Genomic DNA, 22933 nt, shown 5'->3' on the forward strand with positions numbered 1-22933 from the left:
TAACTCGTACCATTCATTGACGCGTGCAACATTCATTCCTCCAAGGCTCCAAGGGAGCCGCAAAATCTCAAAACTCACAAAGCATTATACGTAATAAAGTATGTCATTAAAATTTACTAAAAATTAGTATATACAAATGTATATATCATTCTGTTTGACATACATGATAGTATGTCATCCGAATAGTCATAGCCAAGAAAGTATGTCATAAGTAACACCTTACGAAGGTACTATGTAAACATAATGTTATATGTGATTATAAAGAACATACATAGTATAGTATATCCACTACAAGAAAAAGGGGCTTTAGCAACGGATGACCCGGAGCATTAGCCACGGACCAAAGCTGTAGAATTATTAGCCACGGTCACCAGCTGTTGACATAGTTATAGTTGTCGTAGTAAGGCGTGACACTATTTTGCAACATTTCGCGACGATAACAGCGCGTGGGTGTTCCCACGGCTTCGACCGTTGGATCAGATCTTGGCACAGTATGTTTTCACCCACGGTTATCTTTCCTCGGTATAGATCCAACATTGCTCCAAAGTTTTGGGAGCGGAACACCAAAATTTCTCTCCCACAAAAATTAGATACCCACAGAGAAGTTGGAACTAATCTCTACCACCTCTAGCTTCCACCGCCTTTGTAGCAAAAAAAAAAAAACTTCCACGGCCTCTCTCACCATCTCTCTCATCTTCTTCCCTTACAGTTCATCACTATTATCGGTTCTCTCGCCATCTCTCTCATCAAACAAAGCTTAAAGGTATCTTTTTTAACTTTTTAGTTTATTAAAAGTTGCGTTTTTTTTATAAAGACGTCTGACTATACACAAAATCAAACTCTTGGGCTGGTGATATTGTAGGTAGATGGAACATGTTACTATTATCCTTCTAACTAGTGGGTAGCAGTACGTATGGCATGTATTTTTCTGTTGGATTTTATTAACTAAACTATGTTAGTCATTTCTACAGTTCAAGAAAATTAACTAGTGAATTCGTAAAGCGCATTTTTGTTCCCGAATTGATTTAGATGGGAGCTTCATTCCTCTTACACATTGTTTCAACAAACATAATTATCTTTTCAAATAACATATAATGAAAACTTTTTTATATTAAGAAAAGGGGGATAAAGATAAAGAAAGGGAGAATGTGGACGTGAGTTTCGCCATTTTGTTAAGTTGTATATCTAAGAAAAACTTATATGACTCTGTGACTTCCTTTTTGAAGCTATCCACCAGTCCCAGTATATATAGAGACGACTCAGGGGTGGGTGTTCTTCAGCTTTCGGCCATTGTCTTGCGGGGCTAATGGTTTGCTTTGAGACTTCTATAAAAGCGATAAAGTGGGTTAGCTTACTACAAAGACAAATAAAATTGATGTCCAATGCTATTATGTAGGATGGAAAACATTAACCCATGGTAGCAGATTCGGTATAATATTACAGAAAACAAATAAAAGAGCTCTTATATGCTAATAACTCTAAGCTGTAGATCTCATAATAATGTTGGGAAAAGCGACTTATTATTATAGATTCTATATGTCAAATGTAATTGTGGAAATAGCAGAACAGAATACTTCCAACAACAGTCACAAAATATATTCTTAAGTCTTTGCTGATTTAGCGTTGAATATCTCATAATTATGAAGTTCATTATAACAACACCTTGAAGTATTGTATCATGTTGAGTATTTCTACATCTTGTGATAAAGCGTTGTAATTTTTATTGGTGTATTCACTCGATATGTCTGATTTCTAAGTGGCAAATGTTTGTCTTGTAAAAGCAATTTGCCCCTAAACCCCAACTACTTTATATTCTTTTTGCGGTCATGAGCATAAAAGCCATATGGATTGCAATAAAACTGACATTGGAGGGTGTGAACCAAGTCTCATATTTCCGGACACGGATATTTGCAATGATTTCACTCTTGTATCATCACTCGCTTGAACTATTTAAACAAGGTTGGCACCTTTTCTTCAAATTTTGGACCCATTTCGGTTTGTTGAAAAAAATGCAATAACATAACTTTCATTCATCCGTTTTCTATATCCATTTTTGATTTGTTTAGTTGTTACTATACTATTTTCAAATATTAATTGCTAATGATGAAACTTACATGCGGTCGGTTAGCATATGAAGAAACATGAAAAAGATACTTGTCATATTTACCTTTGCCCATTTGAAGTTGCTATCGTTGGACAAAATATAAAATTGATATTTTATTATTAAAAATATAAAATTGATATTTTATTATTTACTTTGATGATCTCACGGGCCTTTGGATACTTTCAACACTGCAGTTGTTTCTCATATCTATTATGCCATGTTCAACATCTTTTACGATACTTGTGAATGCCATAATGTTTAAGGTACATATGGATGAGTTTATGTACTTCAATTTCAGTTATATTGATAGCCTACAAAAATTGGTTTAGAAGTGAAAATAGTTGTGACCGTCCATTCTCACAATTGGCTTAGAGATCTCAATACTTGGTTGTTCTTGAGGGTGATCTCTATGTTTTTTGGACATCATCGTTAGCAAAAGTCCACCACTAATTATTCTTTAGATTGTTGTAATTGTCATTAGTTTTCCACTCGGCCGTGCATCTATTCTCGACTTATGTGCAATTTTCTTATAGGATTATTCGTCGAGCGTGAGCGATATAGCATCAACAATTTGTGGATTCATCATCGAGCTTTTCGTAATGCTGCAGTGTTGCATAGTACTAGAGATCCGTGATCCACTCGAAAAGCGGTATGTGCATCCATTTAGTTCTACATTGATAGTCGATATTATGATCGAGAGACCACCTTGTAAATAGCATGAGCATGAGTTACCTGTTTTTATCTTTTTGGTGGGAATAAAGTTCTTGTCATTTTCAGATTTTAGAGTAGACTTTCAAAGTAAAGCGGCTTAATAAATCTTAGCGATTGAGAGGTGTAGTCCGCATTAATGCGACCTTTTGTTATTTAGGCAAACCGAGTAGTGAGTTGTTTCCTTTATCGCATAAAGGTCCATTTCAGTTTATGAATATCTCATTTTCAGAATCTGTTTAAGTGGGATATTGTGTATAAGCATTGTTGTGATGCTCTTGGTCTCTCTTTTTTTTAATAGATGGTATATAGTGAATATTCTCGTGAATCTGCTTTGCTTACTACAAAGCTAATTTTTAATTAACTTATTTTGGGCATATGCATTTCGCTTTGAAAAGCTTAATGGGATTAAAACCTTCTATTAAAGAGTTCAATTTGTTTTGGTCTCTAGTGTATTTGGTGTATCTAGGGTCTGTTCATTCTCGGTTCGAACATTCACTAAGGGGTGTATTTTCTTCTTTGGTGGAGCCGTTGAGAAACTTCAAAAGTACCATGTATGGAGCTATTTGGAAAATGCTATGCTAATATTTATCATGGGATCGGACTGGTATATTTTACTCAAATTGTTGTTTTTGCTGTGTGTGTAGGGCTTAGAGTTTGGCGTTGAACCTATAGATTTACAGATGGTGAAGCTTGCAGGTCAGCTCTACCGTTTTAATGATTCGTTTTTACCTTTTGGTGATTGGTAATCCTGATTTTTTGTGGGTTATTCAATTTATAGGACTATTGCACGATATTGGTCATGGCCCTTTCAGCCACCTGAAGCACAAGAATACGTAGATTTAGTTTCCGAGTTGAATAATATAGTGTCTGCAATTCAAGTGTTATTGGTAAGTTATTGTGTATAGCCATGTTACTTTGATAATTGTCCATTTTTTTTCTTCCAACGAACATTGAATCTCTTGATAATTTCTTGAAGGTGAGAATTGTTCGTAGCCTGAGAGGTTTGAGTTTTCTGGAGGTTCTTCTTGGAATAACAAGCATTAGGAAGGTAGAGCCTTACATGCATTCCCTACTTTATGACATTTTAAGGTAAACCCTTATATTTTTTGGTATGTAGGCTCAACAAAAGTTACAACCGCTGACCTTCCAGCAGTAAATGGGTATTCGAGGCGTCAAAATCCAAAAGCAAGCTTCATAGTGGTTCAACTAGAAGTTGTACCAGGGTATCTATACTAGTTTCAGAATTTTAAGGACTTAATAGAAATGTCTATCAGTATTGATGCTAGTTTCTACATTTATGCCTCGAATACTAATTTTATCTTGCTACATTTAAAAACATAAAAACTAATTTTATGCCATGCTACATATATCTTGCTCTTCAGATCTACTAGTTTTGAACGCTGAAGAGTCCATACTGATTGTTCCCTGCTTTTAATATAGGAAACCTTAGACTCTGTTGCAGACGAGCAGACTAACAATCATGGTAGCTCACATGATGGAAATCGTGAGTTGGCTGTATATTTTTTTATAGCTACATTTTTAATTATCATACTTATTTTTATTTTTCTTTTGCTTCAAGGTCTTGAATACTAAACCTAGAATAATGTGTTTGCTATTTTTTGAATAAATGCAGAATCTCTTAGTGGATTGAATCAGCTCGAGCAAAATCCGAGCATAAGCCCATTTCTATCGAGGCGCATAGACAAGAGGGGTAAGCATATCTTGTAGAAGAAGAAGCATGTCTACCAAAGGTTCTAAATCCTTTAGTTTTTGCAAATCATCTAACGCCTTTCCTGCCCAACTTAGAGGAAAATGCTCAACCTGAGAGGCAAGTCTCCCCGAAAAAGCTTTATCGGCGGCTTTGTTGAGAGGCCGGTTTGTTGATACTATCCTCAAAGCTTCGACGAAGACTCTCGATCGGGTTGATACAAATTTTGGCTGGTTATTAAAATATACCATGTTAGGTACTGTCCATTTTCTTAGTGTTTTTGCTCGGATGTGATCGGGTACAATTTGATCTGGCGAGGTTAGGGTGAAAAGGGAGATCCTAAGAAACTGCGGCGTGAGCGAGAGGAGCTTGAAAGGAAACAAAGGGAAGGTTTGGACTTCTAACCTTGTTGCATGGAAACTTTGATTTCTTAAAGGTTGTTTACTTAGTTAATGACATCTTGGGGTTAATGGTGATTAATTATAAGTCATGTGTTTTTATGAGATCGAAAAAAAGCTTCGGTTGCGGTGAGAGGCCAAAGCTGCAGAAAATGCTTTCGAGGCGGTGATGCAGAGAGCTGCAGATTGAAGCCAAAAGAAAGAGGGAGCTTCAAAGAGAAACTGCGCCAGGCTTTACAAAATGTAAATAACAAGAATTCTTACTTCAGGTTTCGTTTAGTAGATCATCACTAAAAAGCGTTCGTTGAAATCTCTCCCATTATTTGTCTACAGGGAATTCAGTAGCATGGTTATAAGATCTTCACCTACCCAAGGGAAGAACAGAAAAATGAACCGGGACTTTGAACTCAAGGGTTGATGAAAATCCTATGATTGCAGAGGAAAGAACAGGTGCTAAGGAAACTATTTCATTGCCGGTGCCCTCTGCAACTAGTCCTGAGAACTGCTAAGCTTCTCTCACATGGCTAGCTTGGTTAGTAAGTTGTTGGGATCCTTTCACATGACAATGTCGATGATTTAACTGTCTATGGAAGGGATAATTAGTGGTTGTGTGGTTTGAACTCCTGCTTCAGGTGATGAACTTAAGGAGTCAAATTGCAAAGGTCAAGTGGATTATGTGCTTCCATCGTCAGAGGAAGAAGTTGAACCCTCAAAGTTGAGTGAGTCATTGTCCATAACAGAAGAAGAGGATTTCCCCATCTGTCTTGAAGGTACCATTCTTATTTCTAGATTAAGTAGATTTCCCCATCTGTCTTGAAGGAGTCATTCTTATTTTAGTATCACAAATGTTTTAGTTTAGGTCACTTGCTAATTACTTTGGTGCTTGATCGAGCTCTTTACTTAGTTAAGTTTTATTAGTTTCTGAAGAAGAGAAGTCGAGTGACCTTTATAACTCAATTGTCAATTGTGTAAGCTATTATTGTGTCATGCTGTGGTTGTTTCCATGGCTGTACACTGGCTGTTATGTTAATGAGCTGTGACAATAATGATGCCACTCGTGGTTTTGGCCCTTTGTTGGTCATCTTAAAGTTGATTTTTGTGTGGACTTGAACAGATCTTAATGGGTATGTAAGTTGTACCATGCATCCTTAATCCTAGCAGTTATTTTTGTTATTGATTACTAATTAAGAATCTAGTGGTCCATTTGGCAGAATGGCAGTTCTTGCCTATGATTGTAGTCACACTTGACCACCACATGCATGAGATCCTAGTTGGGTGTCTTTTCCATTTTGTTGTAGTATTAATTGGTTAACATCATGTAGAGAAGTTTGATTAGCAAGATTAAATTAATGCAAAGTTGGCGACTTATCTGTGGTCCTGCTTTAGTGATCTCACACCTATCATTTCGACTTAATCAGAACACCTACATAGTGTTCTGATTAATTGTTGTGTTGTTAAGCTCATATAAAAAATTCTCTCAACCTTGCGACGGTTGTGGGAGAAGGTAGGACTTCCTGGTCTGAGCCTCTTAGGACACAGTTCTGTGAAACCATTCCACATCTTCCTCGAAACTTAAGGATCGGCAGCTATTTATTATTATTATTATTATTATTAAAGCCCAAGAATGTATTTTCTCATTACTATTGCCTAACAAAATGCCCTTTGGGTTTTATGAAATTGACAATCCAAACATCCAGTTTGTCTAAATTCTACAAGCAGCATCTCGAACGCTTTTTGTTTCTTTGATTATCAATAGAACTTGTTTTTGTTATAAGTGAAATTTATTGATTAATAGAACTGAGTTTGCATCCAGCAGCAGGTCATGCAGTAGCTGCTTTAGAGACAGGACCCCATCCAATTACAAGGACACAATCCCCAAATTCAAGCCTTAATTCAGCAGCAGAGACTTTTACAGTGGCATCAACGGCCGCAGCAGATTTTGCAATCTATATATGCAAATGAAATGCAATTGCAAATAAAGAAGAAAGAACAACCGAGGCAAACAAATGCAACAACAAGGTCTGCAATCTGTATCTGAAGTTAAGCGCTCCTATGAGAGGTGTATGTGCTCGCCGATTAATGCAGTACATTTATCATCAACTCCATCGCCCTCCTGTAAGTTACCTGTACATTGATCTTAAGCATACCGTTTCTCTGCTCCTTTACCAACTTTTCAATCTTTGCCAAGTCAACTTTTTATATGTTGTTTTTTTATATATGTTGCTTGGTGAATTCACGTAAAAAATTCTTCATTCAGTTACACAAGTAATCTCTAATTGTGTGCTCTTTCCTTTTTTAGGAGAATACAATTGTTTAAGGCTAAGGTTTATTAAAGTTTATTAAAGTTTCGGTGGATGCTCATGAAAAGGTTAAGGCTAGAGTTCTAAAAAGCTAGGACTTCAAATCATTTCCGAAAGTATTCAAGTGCATGACAATGATAAAACGTAACGGAGAAACATGCACGAGGTGAATTTTTATTGGGAAATATTTGGAAATTCATATTTATATTGAGCTTGGATAGTAAATGCTACAATTTTTTTTTTTTTTTTTTTTACTTGTATGAATATTAATCTCTTTATCAAACTGTTTTTCGATAAAGGAATACTGATTGGGAATATGTGTCTTCCTTATGGTATTATTATTAGGATGGATGAATTATTAGTTGGATTGAAAAACAAAAGTGGACATAGGATAAAACAATAATTATATATTTTTTATTTTTTTTTAAATCTGAAATGTTTTAGCCACAGCCAATATCCGTAGCTATAGGACTAAAAGGTGTGTAGCAAAGCAAGTTTTGCTACGGCCTATGCCATGGCTTTTATCCCTTGTAAAATTTGAACTAGCAACGGCTTATGCCACGGTTGCCTGCTGTAGAAATTGTGACGACTGTTCCCACGGCCATTAGCACTAGCAACTGCTACGGCTATTCCCACGGACCTTATCAGTGGCAAGTTACAACGGCTTGAGCTGTCGGGTGGACCGTCGCATGTACCCACGGTCTTATGCTGTATCTAAACCTTTAGCGACAGGTTGAAACCCCACGGTCTTGCGTCAGTCAATATCCGTAGCAAAAGAGCTTTACCCACGGACTTGGGCCGTGGCTAAAAGTATGCTTTCTTGTAGTGATCATGAAAAATATCATAGCGTACCGTCATACATAACAAACTACATACCCAACGCGGTACGAATGTATTATGTAAAAATAATTAATGAAGCGATAATTAAGAGGATAATTAATTGTTAGATCTTAATTGTTTGTAGTTTATATGTGCTTATAAATAAGAGTAATACTCGTCACACTCTGAACTATGATCAATCACTGTTCATAGTCCAATTGTGATATGAACAAAGAATGTTCATAGCTCATAATATGATTAATTCAAAATGATTAACTCTTAATATCACTGTTCATAGTCCAATTGTGGTAACTCTTAATATGATTAACTCAAAACCAAAACTGAAAACTCTAATACAGACTACCAGCCTTTATATAGGCGAAATACCCTAATTACCACAAAACTTGAAATTTTTCAAAAAAGGAAAGTTTTAGGATAACCACATATTAAGAAACTACTAATCAAAATATAACTAACACAACTAACCAAATAAAAAACGGACTCTCCTATCAAAAGATATAGCAAAAACAAAACTTTCCTAAAATGGCAAAAACGTGATTTTGAATGCCTAAACGATGGATTTAGGGCCCGAGAGGGTGGTGCCCGCAGCAAAGCGGTAGGTTATGCTGATTTTGACGTTTCCAATCAAATATGGCCGCGTCCATGTCTTTCCGGCTTTGTTGCCCACTTTTCTAGTTCATTGACATATGCATTGGCAACATGTACTGCATCACATATGCCAAGTTCAATGACATATGCATTGGCTAATGTATCATCAATGGTTGTTCATATGAACAATGAGTGTTCATAGGTCATGTTAAGATATGAAGAATGAGTGTTCATAGCTCATATTGGGGTTTGAACAATGATTGTTCATTCCCCAAATAGGTATGAACAACCACAGCATAATCACTTTCATATATCAAGTAGAGGGTCAAAAAAATACCAAAATGCATAAAGCATGTGCACCCTTCTAACATATCATAGATTATGTATTAACCAACAAACCAAGCAACCTAGCAACCTAGCAAAAAATACTTACATTTCACAAATTACGTCTTATTTTTCTCTGGACAATTTCTCGAGTCATGGTTAGCAATATTTCCACAGTTTCTACACATTTTTCCTGGATTGTTTAGGGCTATTTCTCTGGGGGATTTCCATCTCTCTGCTTTCTTCTTCCTCCTTTTTGTTTGAGAAATGTTGGGATTCAAAATCAATATCTGAAATAAAGATTTGGAAGTCAAAATAAAAAAAAAATTATCAAATTAAACATTATAATAAATCAAATAACATTAAACACTAAACCTATATCAAATTAAACATTAATATCACAATCATAACCTGTAAGGTATCAAAGAAAGACTCTTTAACTAGATCATCTTCATTATCTTCGTCTCCTTCATTCAAAGCTATATTCAACGTTAAGACATGCTTAGCCATTTCATCCATCTTTTCTATAAAATATGAATAAGCCTCAACACTACTCCCCTCATCGTAAGACACTTGAGAAGCAACCTTGATACAATGAGCCACTCTCAAAAGTTCATGGTTTTCATGGCCGGCCACTAATCTAGTATGAAACTCCGCTCTATACGTGTTTGCCTTTTGCATCCACCGCTTCAAAAGAAAATGCCTTGGAATCTCTTCAATTTCGTAACACTGAAAAATCTTTAACATGTGACCACAAAGTAACCCCATAAACTGAAAATACTTACATTCACAGTCTCCCTCTAAGGTTCCTCTATTGAAACTCATTTTCCAAACGGACTTCTTCTGCGGGTCTCTAAATTTCACCATGTAGCTTCCGGTTCCATTGTTGACAATCTCGTCCCCATCAATTTTGTACTCCATCTTTGCCTTCTCTAATTGCTCCTTAAATATATTGAATGCATTAATCGTATAGACCTTCGCAGCATGCATAAGGAGGAAAGCATCTTTAGCCACAATTCGTGAACTATGCTCAGTGTGGTAATCAGCATCTCTTTCATTCCTAGCAATCAAAGCCAAAGATCTCTTATTACCATGTACAAACTCCATCAGCATAGTGGTCGAATTTACGAATTGGCCGTAATGAGAATTCATTGATTCACTCCTCCCAATTGTATGCATACCAGCAAAAAATGTGTCACTGAGATAACAAGGAACCTATTTCTCCCGCATATTATACATTTCTGTCAACTAAGGATTTGCAGACAACTCATTCTTCTCTATTATTATATACCATCTTCTTTCAAAATCAGCAATCTTATACGAGGAGAGAAATAGTGTTTTTCAAGTCAGTTACCAGTGTCTCAATTTTAGTAAAGGATAACTTCTCTTGAAATTTCTGTATAATATGCCAAAGACAGAAATGATGACGAGTATCAGGGAACACTTTTGCAATGGCTGCAATCATCGCTCTATTCAGGTAAGTGATGATTGTAGTTGGCGCACGACCACCCATGGCTACAAGCCAGGCCTTAAACAACCATATGAATGTATCTTTTGTCTCATCAAGTAACCACGTGCAACCAAATAACTGAATCGACTGCATATGATGATTGACTCCAGTAAAAGGGGCAAAAGGCATAGAGTATGCATTTGTACGTTATGTGGTATCAAAAGAGACAACATCCCCGAAATACTCATACTGCACTCGAGACCTCCCATCAACCCAGAAAATGTTTACTGCAATCCCATTTTGATCTAGATCAATAGCGTAGTAAAAATAGGGATTCTGGGCACTCTTCTACTTAAAATATTTAAGCACGGCAGTTGCATCACCTTCTTTAGGCATCTTTCTAGTCAAACCATAATGGTGGTTCCAGCAATCCTTATTTGTAATGCTAACCCAACTTCTTCCCCACAAAAATAGTTGCAACTTTACTGATAAGAGCCCAAAACTGTAGTTTTAAACCATTAACAATAATACTTTTAGACCAATTATGCGAGTAATAAATAAAAGTTAATGCTAATTATGTCTTTTTATGTATTCCAGGCATTAAAGTCAATTATGTGCAAAAATGTGCCACTTTGGCGATATAAAGGAGCAAAATTTGGTTGTTAAGAAGTTCTATGATTAAAGGCCAAGATTCAAGGAGAAAAAACCTTTGAAAGCCCGGTCAGAAGCTGAAAAGTCAGAGTCAACGCGGGCGGAAACAGCACACAAAAGTTAGTAGAACTTCCGAAGACTGTATCTTTGGACTCAGGTCTCGGAATTAGGCGTACCTTATGTCAAAATGACCGACTCGGAAAGAGCTTTCCAATGGTCTAAATCTTGACCCAATCAGAGGAGCATAAGTGGACGAAAAGCTTGTTGAAGTCAAAGTCAGCTGAGAAGGGCTCTATGGACTGAAGAAATTGGGCTTTGGGCTTGATTTTTCGGCCCAAAACATGGACCCTCAGCCCATGCACAAAAATGTGGATCTAGTCTCCTCCATTTCCACACACAAGACTTAGCTTTTAAGTATCAATTAGCTTAGGATAGAAGGTAGCCATTAGAGAATATCTAGATCTAGTTTTGAGTTTTATTCAATTAATTAGTTTTCAATTATTGTTTTAGATCTAGTTTTTACTTTGCAATAGATTAGTTAGAACAAATAAATGATTAATTTAGAATCACATTTAGTTTTATAATAAAGTATTCATCTTTAATTCCGATTTAGTTTATTGATTCAATTCTTGTTTAGTTTTAGTATTGTTAAATTTATAAATTAGTAGTCTTCAATTGCTAATTAGTTATTCATAGTCTAGTTTTAATTATTTAGTTATCAATTTCATTTCTTAGTTGTTAATTTTGATTTGAATCGATTGATTAGTTAAATTAGTAAATTTAGAATCTTTATATGATGTATAGTTTTAATTCAATTGGAAATGATAGTTTGATGAATTAAGGCTAAACCTCCATTAGAGGGGGTTGATGAAACCTTGATGAAAACTTGATTGTGTAGTGTAGAATCTTTGTAAGAGTCTATTCCACTCTAGAAGGTCGTTGATTCTCCATGACAATGGGTTGGCTTCCTCACATGCTAGTTATGAATTGGTAAAGATGCCATGTATAATTAGGGATTAGAACAACCAATTCTTACGGTCTTACGGTAAGAATTGGATCACAACAATCTATGCTAGTTTATTAAGTTGGATTCAAGGTGGATTCAATTCCCCCCTAATTCTTCTTCTAGATTCAAACCTTAGTATTCTGTAGCATTTCGTAGTTGAATCATTATAGTTAGTATCTTGTTCTTAGAATTCACATCGTAGTATAATCCTACCATTACTCTCATTAGACTTTGGATAAACTGATAATTAAAGAAGACATTGAATGCTAAAGAACTAGGAGTGGAACAAATCTTTTACTCCACTCTATTTCGATAGATTCGAGAGTATAAATCTTTGATAAAGAACTGTTACGTATAAAGTTTTAGTTTTACTTCCATTTGATATTATTTATTCGGAGTAGAATTATTCACTTTTATCCTTTTATCAAATGGCGTCGCTGCCATCTTAGTTCCCTTTAGTATTGTTTTCTTTAGAGTTGTTAGTTTTCCAAAGTCCCATAACCCATCCACCCTTGTTTGATTCTCACTGTGGTTGTCCGTTTTAGCGCTGAAAATTTTCCTCGCAGAATTACATGGAGCATTACCCGCACCCAAATGCCTGGAACTCCACTTTTTGGTTGAGTGAAACCCGTGCCTTGCCAAGGCAAAACACGAGTGCCCCCGGGCTAAAGCACCTGAACCTTGAGTTTTTCCCTGAGCGCGACCTGCGCCCTACCAAGGCTAAGTTCAAGCGCGACCCATGCCCAAACGCCTGGAACTCCAGCTTGACCTGAGCGCGACCTGCGCCCTATGCTGAAACTGCCCGATTTCTACACAGGTTTGTTTCAAACTTCCATTTCTTTCAAGGTTTTCAGTGTTCTAACTTGTTATACACACTGAGCATGCGTAAACAAGACGCTATTCATAAGCAAAGCAAGGAGGCATTCAGGTACTCTGTTCTTCCACACCTCGCATCTCCTATTAGAGGTTCACACTAGCATATCAGGACTGTTTGGAGTGTTGTTGTGTTTCGTTAAGATTGGCTTCGCCTTGCATGATATTAAGGTCAGTGATAAGAGCCCAAAAATGTAGTTTTAACCCTTTAACAGTCATACTTTTAGACCAATTATGTGAGTAATAATTAAGAGTTAACACTGATTTCGTGTTTTTATGCATTTCAGGCTTCAAAGTCTATTATGTGCAGAAATGTGCCACTTTAGCGAGATAAAGGAGCAAAGGTTGGTTACTAAGGAGTTCCGTGATTAAAGGCCAAGATTCAAGAAGACAAAGCCTTTCTAAAGCCCGGTCAAAAGCTGAAAAGTCGACGCCGTAAAACAGCACACAAAGTCAGCAGAACTTCCGAAGGCCATATCTTTGGACTCAGACCTCGGAATGGGGCCTACCTTATGTCAAAACGACCGGCTCGGAAAGAGATTTCCAATGGTTTAAGCCGTGATCCAACCAGAGGAGAAGAAGTGGACGAAAAGTCTGTTGAAGCCAACTGTAGCTGAAGAGGCCTTTTTGGACTGAAAGAATGGGGTTTTGGGCCTGATTCTCTGGCCCAAAACATGGCTCCAAGCCCATGCACGATTTTTGGATCTGAATGTATAAAAACAAAAGCTTAGCTCTTTGTTTAATGGTAGATTTAGACCTAATTCATTGTTAATTAGATTTAAACTTTGAGTTTAATTAGTTTCAATTCATTGTATTAGATTAAACCTTTGAATCTTGTTTTTGTCATTTCCATCAATTCGGATCTTTTTATCAATTCTTGTTCTTATTTCATTTTATTCATTAAATTAGATTTCATTATTGTTTAATTAAGTAAATTTCAATTCTTTACATTATGTTTAGTTTAGATTCAATGGGAAATGTTAGTTTGATGAATCAAGGCTAAAACCTCCATTAGAGGGGTTGATAAAGCCTTGATGAAAACTTAGTTGTTAGTGTAGAATTGTTTGTAGATTCTATTCCACTCTAGAAGGTCGTGTTTCTCCATGAGAATGGGTGGACGACCTCACATGCTAGTTAGTATTTGGTAGAAATGCCACGAACACTAGGGATTAGAACTCGAAATTCTTGCCATAAGAACGTAAGAATCGAGATACCACAATCTATGCTAGGTTATTAAGTTGGATTCGAGGTGGATTCAATTCCCCTCTAATCCTTTATCTAGATTCAAAAACAATCATATTTCCATAGCATTCGTAGTTTAAATTCAACATATTGAATTTCATATTGCATCGTAGTATAATTCCCCCTCGTAAAACTCTCATTGACTTAAGACTGATTAATTAGATTAGAAAACAATTACATGCTAGAGCACTAGGAGTGGAACGAATTTGTTACTCCACTCTATCTCGATAGAATTGAGAGTAGGAAACTTTGATAAATATAGACACATAATCTAGTTTTAGTTTACTTACGTTTTGAGTTCATCGTTCATTTCGTAGGTAAGCTATTCATTTTATCATTATCAGTCAGGCCGAAGAAAAACGCCTAACATAATCAACCGGCAACGTCAACAAACACGCCTTTCTAGTATACTACTCACTACACCTCTAACTAATAGATCACACACACCACCTGAAATAATGGCTGAAGAAAGAGAGTCTCCTCTCTCTGACTTTTACAAAGCCTTGAACGATAGCTCTAAATCTTGCAACATTTTCTCTGACCCTGATAAGAGCCAAAAATTGTAGTTTTAACCCCTTAACACTAATACTTTTAGACCAATTATGCGAGTAATAAATAAGAGTTAATGCTAATTACGTGCTTTTATGTATTTCAGGCATTGAAGTCAATTAGGTGCAAAAATGTGCCACTTTGGCGATATAAAAGAGCAAGGATTGGTTGCTAAGAAGTTCTGTGATTAAAGGCCAAGACGGGAAGAAACAACACACAAAAGTTAGTAGAACTTCCAAAGACTATATCTTTGGACTCAAGCCTCGGAATTGAGCGTACCTTATGTCAAAACGACGAACTCGGAAAGAGCTTTCCAATGGTCCAAACCTTGACCCGATAAGAGGAGCAAAAGTGGACAAAAAGCCTATTGAAGCCAAAGCCAACTGAAAAGGGCCCTGTGGACTGAAGAAATTTGGTTTTTGGCTCGATTTTCCGGCCTAAAACATGGACCCTCAGCCCATGCACGAAAATGTGAATCTGGTCTCCTCCATTTCCACACATAAGACTTAGCTCTTAAGTATCAATTAGCTTAGGATAGAAAGTAGCCATTAGAGAATATTTTAGATCTAGTTTTGAGAATTTTTATTAGTTAATTAATTAGTTTTTTCATACCTTGTTTTAGATTAGTTATTTGAATCATTCTTTATCATTTATTAGATAAATAAAATAGTTAGTTCTTGATAATTTCAAATTTGCTATTTAAAATTGCTTAGATCTAATTTCGATTCTTAGTCGTTAATGATTTCTTAGTTGTTAATTTAGATTTGAATTATTGTTTAGTTCAATTTAGTCAAGTTAGAACCTTTATATGATGTCTAGTTTAATTTCATTGGGAAATGATAGTTTGATGAATCAAGGCTAAACCTCCATTAGAGGGGTTTGATGAAGACTTGATGAACATTTGATTGTGTAGTGTAGAATCGTTGTAAGAGTTTATTCCACTCTAGAAGGGAGTTGATTCGCCATGAGAATGGGTAGAACTTCCTCACATACTAGTCATTTGTTGGTAGAGATTGTCATGAATGATTAGGGATTAGAATTACCAATTCTTATCGTAAAAACGTAAGAATTGGATTACAACAATCTATGCTAAGTTATTGAGTTGAATTCAAGGTGGAATCAAATTCTCCTAATTCTTTATCCATATTTGATTAATCTATATTTAATTACTTTAGTTAATATTAGTATAAGATCAATTGATAGTATTATCTCGTAGTATAAATTCACATCCATAATTATTGCTCTCACTATTGTTCCTTGTGTTTGTTCAATTGAATTTTGTTAAGTCCTAAGAGTTAAGAGTGGAACGAATCCGTACTATATATATATTGCATGAATCTATATGTGAGAGTAGGAAATAAATAGTTGATACCATAAGAATAAGGTTAGAGTAATCTAGTCGTATTTTTACGGGTTATCAAATGGCGCCGCTGCCATCTTAGTCTCGTTCAAGACAAGAATTCAATTGCTTGAATTCAAAGGGGCAATCCCCCATTCTCTACCCACCCACCCTTTTTATTTTTCTTTCTTTTTTCTCTTATTTTCGTTATTGTTCACTGTTTTAAGCACAGAGCGCGCCCGCCCTCCCTTGTGTCTGGGGAATCACAGCGAAGAATACTGTGGTAAATGTATTTTTAAATTTACGAAAATTCTGAAAATTTTCAAGTATAATATTTAAGATGATATTGATTTATTGGAATATTTTCAGAATTTTCCTAATTGGTTTACCTTGTGAGCAAATACAATCTTTACAATGCTGCATTTCAGTTTTCAAACCGTAAGTTATTGAAAAACAGGCAAGTAAGGTTAGTTAGGTAGTTCCAAAAATTCTAAACTTTTTACAGGCATATCTATCCTAAGTTAGGAGGATTTTGTAAAAATTTGATGACTTTTTGATTTTATTTGACCTCCTAACTAGTGGAGTGTTTCCAGTGTATTTCTGCAGTTTTTCAAACACTTAATTTCTAGAACAACAGCCGATAAGGAGGGTTTCTAGAACTCCAATTACTCTAAACTATTTACAGGAATACCCATGATCTGTCAGGAGTCTCCAGTAAAATTTTGGCGATTTTTGTCTTTGTTTTGATTGGTTAACCATTCAGTTGTTTGTATTGTGTCTGAAAACTATTTCACAAACTTTGAAGGGGAGTAGAAGGACTTTTATAGCTCCGATTGGTCTGAAATTTTACAGGCTACTTGATAGACGTCTCAGCAAACTACTGTAAAAATTTTAAATTTTTTGGAGAGCACGACCCATGCCCATACAAGGCAAAGGTTGAGCGCGACCTGCGCTCAAAACACTGTAACTCGAGTTCTACTTGAGCGCGACCCGCTCCCTTCACAGGAAAATTTTGATCGCCCCCCACGCTCAACTCACTGAAAATTGCCTCAGGCACGAGCGCGACCTGCCCCCTTCATAGGAAAATTCTAAGCACACCCTGCACCCTTTTCTGGGGCAGCCCGATTTTCACAGGTTAGTCTAAACTTCCATTTCTTCAAATTATTCGGTGTTTCTAACTTCTTCAATACACTGAGATTGCATATACAAGATGTTATTCATACGCGTAGCAAGGAGGCATTCAGGTACTCTTTCTTCCATTCCTCGCCTCTTCTGTCAGAGGAGTTTCAATTCTAGTATAATCAGGCTTGTTTATCGTAAATGTTAACGTATATGTCTATCTAGAAATTTATAGTAGAGTTTTGTTTGCATGTTAATTGTCCTATAATATATTTGTAAAACCAATATGGCATATCAATATGTAGATGAACAATCATGTGATTCTTATACAAACCCTTCACCATGTTCATGTTGTGGTAGTCCTCACCATTGGGCTTCTCATTGCCCATCATATCAAGAGCAATCATGTAATTATTATGAAAACCCTTCACCATGTTCATGTTGTGGTAGTCCTGACCATTGGGCTTCTCATTGGCCATCATATCAAGAGTTTGAGCCTACTATAAGATATAATAATAATTATGAACCTCAATTTTCAAATTTTTATAGTGACCCATACAATCAAGAGTTTTCTAGTCATCCAAACCATACAGGGAATCAACCAGTGTCGTCTAGTTCTAGTTCCGTGCTGAGTGTGTACAACGAACCAAACACTTTTCCATGCATAATTTGTTCAGATTCAGACCATACCGCCCATTCATGTTCCATATTTATTTAGCCTTAACCTAACCCATCACAGTACAAGATCAACCAGAGTCACTCCAACACCAGTAACTATGACTATCACACACATTACCAGCCAGACCCTTCCACCATGCCAGAAATCACCCACCCATATAGTTCGCCACCCTTCCCAGACCAAATTTTTCAAACTATGCTTCAAAACATAGCCCAGATGATTTCCATGATCTCCTCACCCAACAAAGAACTTTCAACCTTGCCAGAGATCGACACACAACTAGAACAACCTATTCCCATAACCACACCATTCAACCTAGTTAAGACCTACCCTGAATTTCATGAATCATTACCTTCCCTCCCATTAACCATTATGTTGACTACACACCCGACCTGGATGAGGAAATTCTTGAAGACGACTCTTTAGGACATGTGTTGGATGACCACTCCAAATTGAGAGATGCCATCGAGGAACCTCCCATTGATCCATCTGAAGATGAATATAAGGATGACACATTAGAAGATATTTATAAGGATGTGACGGAGGAAGAATTTGATAACTATTAGCATTCTCTTAATATGGACCCTCCTGTTGAGCATGTCCAGGCCTTTCAGTTTGCAAACCGCACTCGGCTGGATGATTCCTCGACATATTCGAATGATACCATTAAGGATACTTATAATATTTTAGAGGAAGAGGGTAAGAAAATAAAGATTAACAATTCTAATCTAAGGCATGAACAAGTTAATGTGCAAGAAAAAGAGGAAGTTACATCTTTAGAGCAATGTGAATCTCAATTTAGTTTGGCAGATGGGGAAATAACAATGGAAGGAATAGATAACTTTCTTAAAGATAAAGCCACGAACCACAACCTTGTGGATTCACCCAAGACAGATGAAGAGTTCTTAAGAGCATGTGAGGATCCACCAACTAATGAACCACCAACCAAACACCAACCACCTGAGTTACCACCTCCTAAAATCCAACCATCTACCACAACTAAGCCATCCATTCACCCACCATTTTAGAGGAACCTCGAATTTGCACTTGAGCCTATTGCCTCAGAGACCTTCTATAAATTTTTCAACCCTCACAGCGAAGAGTGCTTGCCTAGCACACAATCCTATGAGTACACCATTCCTGTAGTTGACAACCAAGCTTTGACCGAGTGTAGTGAGAAACCTAGTTTGTCTTATTTTTCCTCATCTGAACCTCATGAAAGACATCAGGATCCAGACTTCATTCCTTTCTCACCTAAAGTATTGCTAATTCATCTTTTGGGTCATTCAAACTTTTTAACACATCTACAACATGATGGTTTGCATATGTTATTTGATGGGTTGCAAAAGTTTTCTTTTATTCTTCTACATGATTGCTTCCAATTATACAACTTCATTCTGTTTGAGGGTGCATTTAGTATCATGTTTTTATGGCTAGACCCCAAACTCTTTCAACTACTAGTTTATAGTTGACCACGCATCATCTATTTTATGCCACCCCAGTTTCTTGTTTGTTTGGGGGGTGTGCACCGTCTAGGGGAATCTGACGTAAAATGACTCCACATTAAGTCTATGGGAATCTGAATTTAAAAGACCCACGTTTTAAAACAAATTTTCAAAAACCTGTTTTCAAAAATTTGTTTGGGGGTGCGGTGTTTGGTTTTTCCATTCTTGATCACTCAAATTCCTATTCTTATCCCTTCCTCATCTCGTAGCTAGATTTCTTGTTGTTTGTTGTGTTGATGTTGTTTTTTATTGTTTTTATTAATTTGGATGTTAAGTTTTTGAATTCAGTAGTTAAATTTTGAATTCGGTAGTTAATTGTATTTGAATTTGAATTTGAATTTAATTTGGTTCTTTTCAAATTTTGAGTTGATTTTATTGTTAATCCCACCTTTTCGAATTGTTTGGAGGTGGTATTATTTAGTCTAGCATGATTTTTATATGATCCAAAATTTATTAGATAATTTTGTGATGATTGTTGGGGATGTTGCCGATATGGGTATGCCTATGATAAGATGTTGTGGTAGGATGAAATCTATAAGAATTTATAAGTTACTATTCTAAATTCAATCTAAAAGATATTAGGGTTGTTTTAGAATCAAGAATATGGGTTGTTTCCATTTTCGGTTTTGGAAATTTTTTTGTTTCCGGCAATTGCCTTAAAGCTTTTTGGCAACTTCCCGATTCGTTTTAGCAACTTAAAAACTATAAAAACTTCATTCATTCTACACTCACAACCCACACTACACCTAACATTCATCTCTCAACTTTCACTCCCACGTTTCCCATTTTTCTTCTCCATTTTAGAAACTCAGTAGCTCGGAGCGCACCTGCGCCCCAGTGGAGCGCCACTTGCCCTAGGCAATGTCAGCAAGAATTTCATCAGAGCGCGACACGCGCCCTACCAAACCCAGAGCTGAGCGACCTGCGTTCAAAACACTGGAATTCCAGTTTTCATCTTGAGCGCGACCCGTACCCATCCCAGGCAAAAATTGAGTGCGACCTGCGCCCAAGTACCTGGAACTCGAAATTCACCAGAGCGCACCTCGCCCCCATCCCAGGCATAGGTTGAGCGCACCCCACGCCCTGACCCCCGTGGGCACGAAAAACTTAATTTTTTTGTGGGTTGTTCCAGGATCGTTGCAACTGTTCTAGAGAGTAGTTTTGTGATGACTTCTTCTATAGTAATACCGGAGCAGTCTTTCGAACACTTGTTGGGGAGCGAGACTTATGGACATTGGTTCCGCAAAAGGATCTTGCAGTTAGGATGGAGGCATCTACTGGTAAGTGAAGACGACTCGTATTCACCTAATCTTACTGAATTTTTTTACAATAATGTTAAGTTCAATTATAACCAGGATGGAAAACGAGAATTCTCCATCATGGTTGATGACACGCCACTAGAATTCAATAAGTATGTGGTAGCGTTAGTTTCGGGAATACCAATACCTGATCCTATTCACACGTGGGGATATATAATCGATAATGCATACCTCTATGACTATACATATTTCAATAAGTATTATGGGGGAGGGGTATTTCGTATAATGGACCAAGGGCGTTACAACATAGCCCTTGGTAGCCTATCCCTAAATGTAGGCACCACTATGTTATTCATCCTGATGAATATTTTAGGGGATTGGCAGTTTACCTCTTCAAATAGTACCGCTAGTGACGTTTTTCTTGTTTTAGCTGAGGGACGTCACCGATATGACATTCCCCGAGTATTAGTGGCTAGTCTTAAGATGACCCAAAGCAAGCGACATGAGTATCTTCTTATGTCTATTTTGGTTTGCCGCATCATGCTCAGTTGTCTACTTGAATTCTGTACCCAGTTCACGGATTGGAAAATTGGTTGAAATCATGAGACCCACCAGTTGGGTGGTTCGCTCATTCGAGTAAAGACTTGGCCGGGATGACAGGTGCAACCTCATTTGGTTGCTCCTTACACCCCATCAGACATAGTAACACTAGACAGGTTAGCACAAGTTGACGACACACGGCGGCGGGCTTGGCAAGTTATCATGGCATGGCAGGATGCGAAGGAACCTCCTCTCTTTGGAGAGGGAAGTGAGGATGAGGATTAAACGGGAGTTAAGGTTAGTTTTTATTTCAGTTAGTGTCTGTTTATGTCCCAAGCTATTTATTTCTCATTAACCCCATTACGGGTGGAAGTCTTATAGAGTTGCACCAGTTTTTTTTTCTATATTAGTATGTTTAACCTTGTTTTGAAGACGTTCCAAAATTTCACGCATTTCAATGGTATTTCTCTACCCTTTTTTTTAAAATACGTTGAGGACAAAGCATGCTTTTTGTTTGGGGGGAGGGCATAGAAACACGTGTAATTAAGGCATCTATTAGGATATAGATATGTATAATATGCACTTTCTTTTATAGTTAGAAATTCAAAAAAATTTAAAAATATTAATAAAAAGTTTATGCTGTAGACTTAGGAATATTGGTATTATTTTCCTTCTCCAGGCCCTTGATAATCTACAAATCTGACATTGCTTTTATATTAGAATAGTTTTTAGAAATTTAGGCTAATATATAGGTAATAATCCTTGCATCTATCCATAAATATGTTACATGAGTATCTATGGTTGTTGGCAGTATGTTTCTGAAATCAAGGCTAGAGTATTTATTCTACAAATCCTGTGAGAATATAGCCTAAAGCCATATATAAGTGAACATTTGAGAAATGACACAAGGGAGAAGTAAAATCCAGATAGAAAAATCAAACGTCCACTTGCTTGATAACTATACCATATCCTAAGCGAGAATTTAGGCCATTTTTGGATCGATATAGTCAGAAATTCAAACCTATAAATTATTTTCCGCTAGTGACCCCTCTGAGCCTTTCTTTAGCCTTTCATAAACCACAAATCTTTTACCCTGTTACAAAACAAAACAAAATAAAAAAAATTAACCTACCCAATTCTTTGAATAAGTCTAAGAATAGAGATGAAAAATAGAAAAGAGATGAACCTTTGAAATCAAGAATTTGTTAGTCGCTTTAGATGAGAAAAGTAAGTTTCCATCCAAAATAAATAAATAAATAAATAAAATAAATAAATAAATAAAAGAAAATAAAGAGTTATAACTTCAAAAATAGAATCAAAGGAGTCAAAAGCCAAAGAAAAAGAAAAATATGGCTAAGGATGGAAACAAAGTGTAGAAGCAAAAGTAAAGAACAAGGTTTCTCTAGTTACATAATATGAAGACTCTATTATCTCAGACTTGTCCTTTTTGAATATCCATTTCCTTCCTTCTTAAACCATCTCCTAAGCCCCGCAACACCTAATAAAGACATCTAGCTCAATTAGGAATATATTAGTGTGATAGTAAGTGGCATGTGTTTGATCGACTCCAGCTTCCTTGTGTGTCATTGAGATTGTAAGGTAAAGTGTGCCTACTGCACACTGGGGTAGCGAAACTTGAGCGGAAAAATCAGAATGGTTTTTGTCTTGACATTTATGTGAGGACCTACTTAAGGACGCTATTCCGAGTTTTCACAAACGGACCTGCTAGTGCGTTTCCTAGTATTACT

At 36.6% G+C, this 22933-nt stretch overlaps 2 long non-coding RNA genes across 2 annotated transcripts; both read left to right on the forward strand.

Moving 5' to 3' along the window:
- The first annotated feature begins 5332 nt into the window (after positions 1 to 5332).
- On the forward strand, positions 5333 to 6852 carry LOC147481517 (uncharacterized). The gene is made up of 3 exons (XR_015205227.1): positions 5333 to 5453; positions 5554 to 5691; positions 6738 to 6852. It is a non-coding gene; the product is annotated as an uncharacterized LOC147481517 (long non-coding RNA).
- A 72-nt stretch (positions 6853 to 6924) lies between these two features.
- LOC147481518 (uncharacterized) lies at positions 6925 to 7519 on the forward strand. The gene is made up of 2 exons (XR_015203964.1): positions 6925 to 7036; positions 7221 to 7519. It is a non-coding gene; the product is annotated as an uncharacterized LOC147481518 (long non-coding RNA).
- The last annotated feature ends 15414 nt before the right edge of the window (positions 7520 to 22933 follow it).

This window comes from Coptis chinensis, chromosome 8 (genome assembly GCF_015680905.1).
Source record: "Coptis chinensis isolate HL-2020 chromosome 8, ASM1568090v1, whole genome shotgun sequence".
Lineage (NCBI taxonomy): Eukaryota > Viridiplantae > Streptophyta > Magnoliopsida > Ranunculales > Ranunculaceae > Coptis > Coptis chinensis.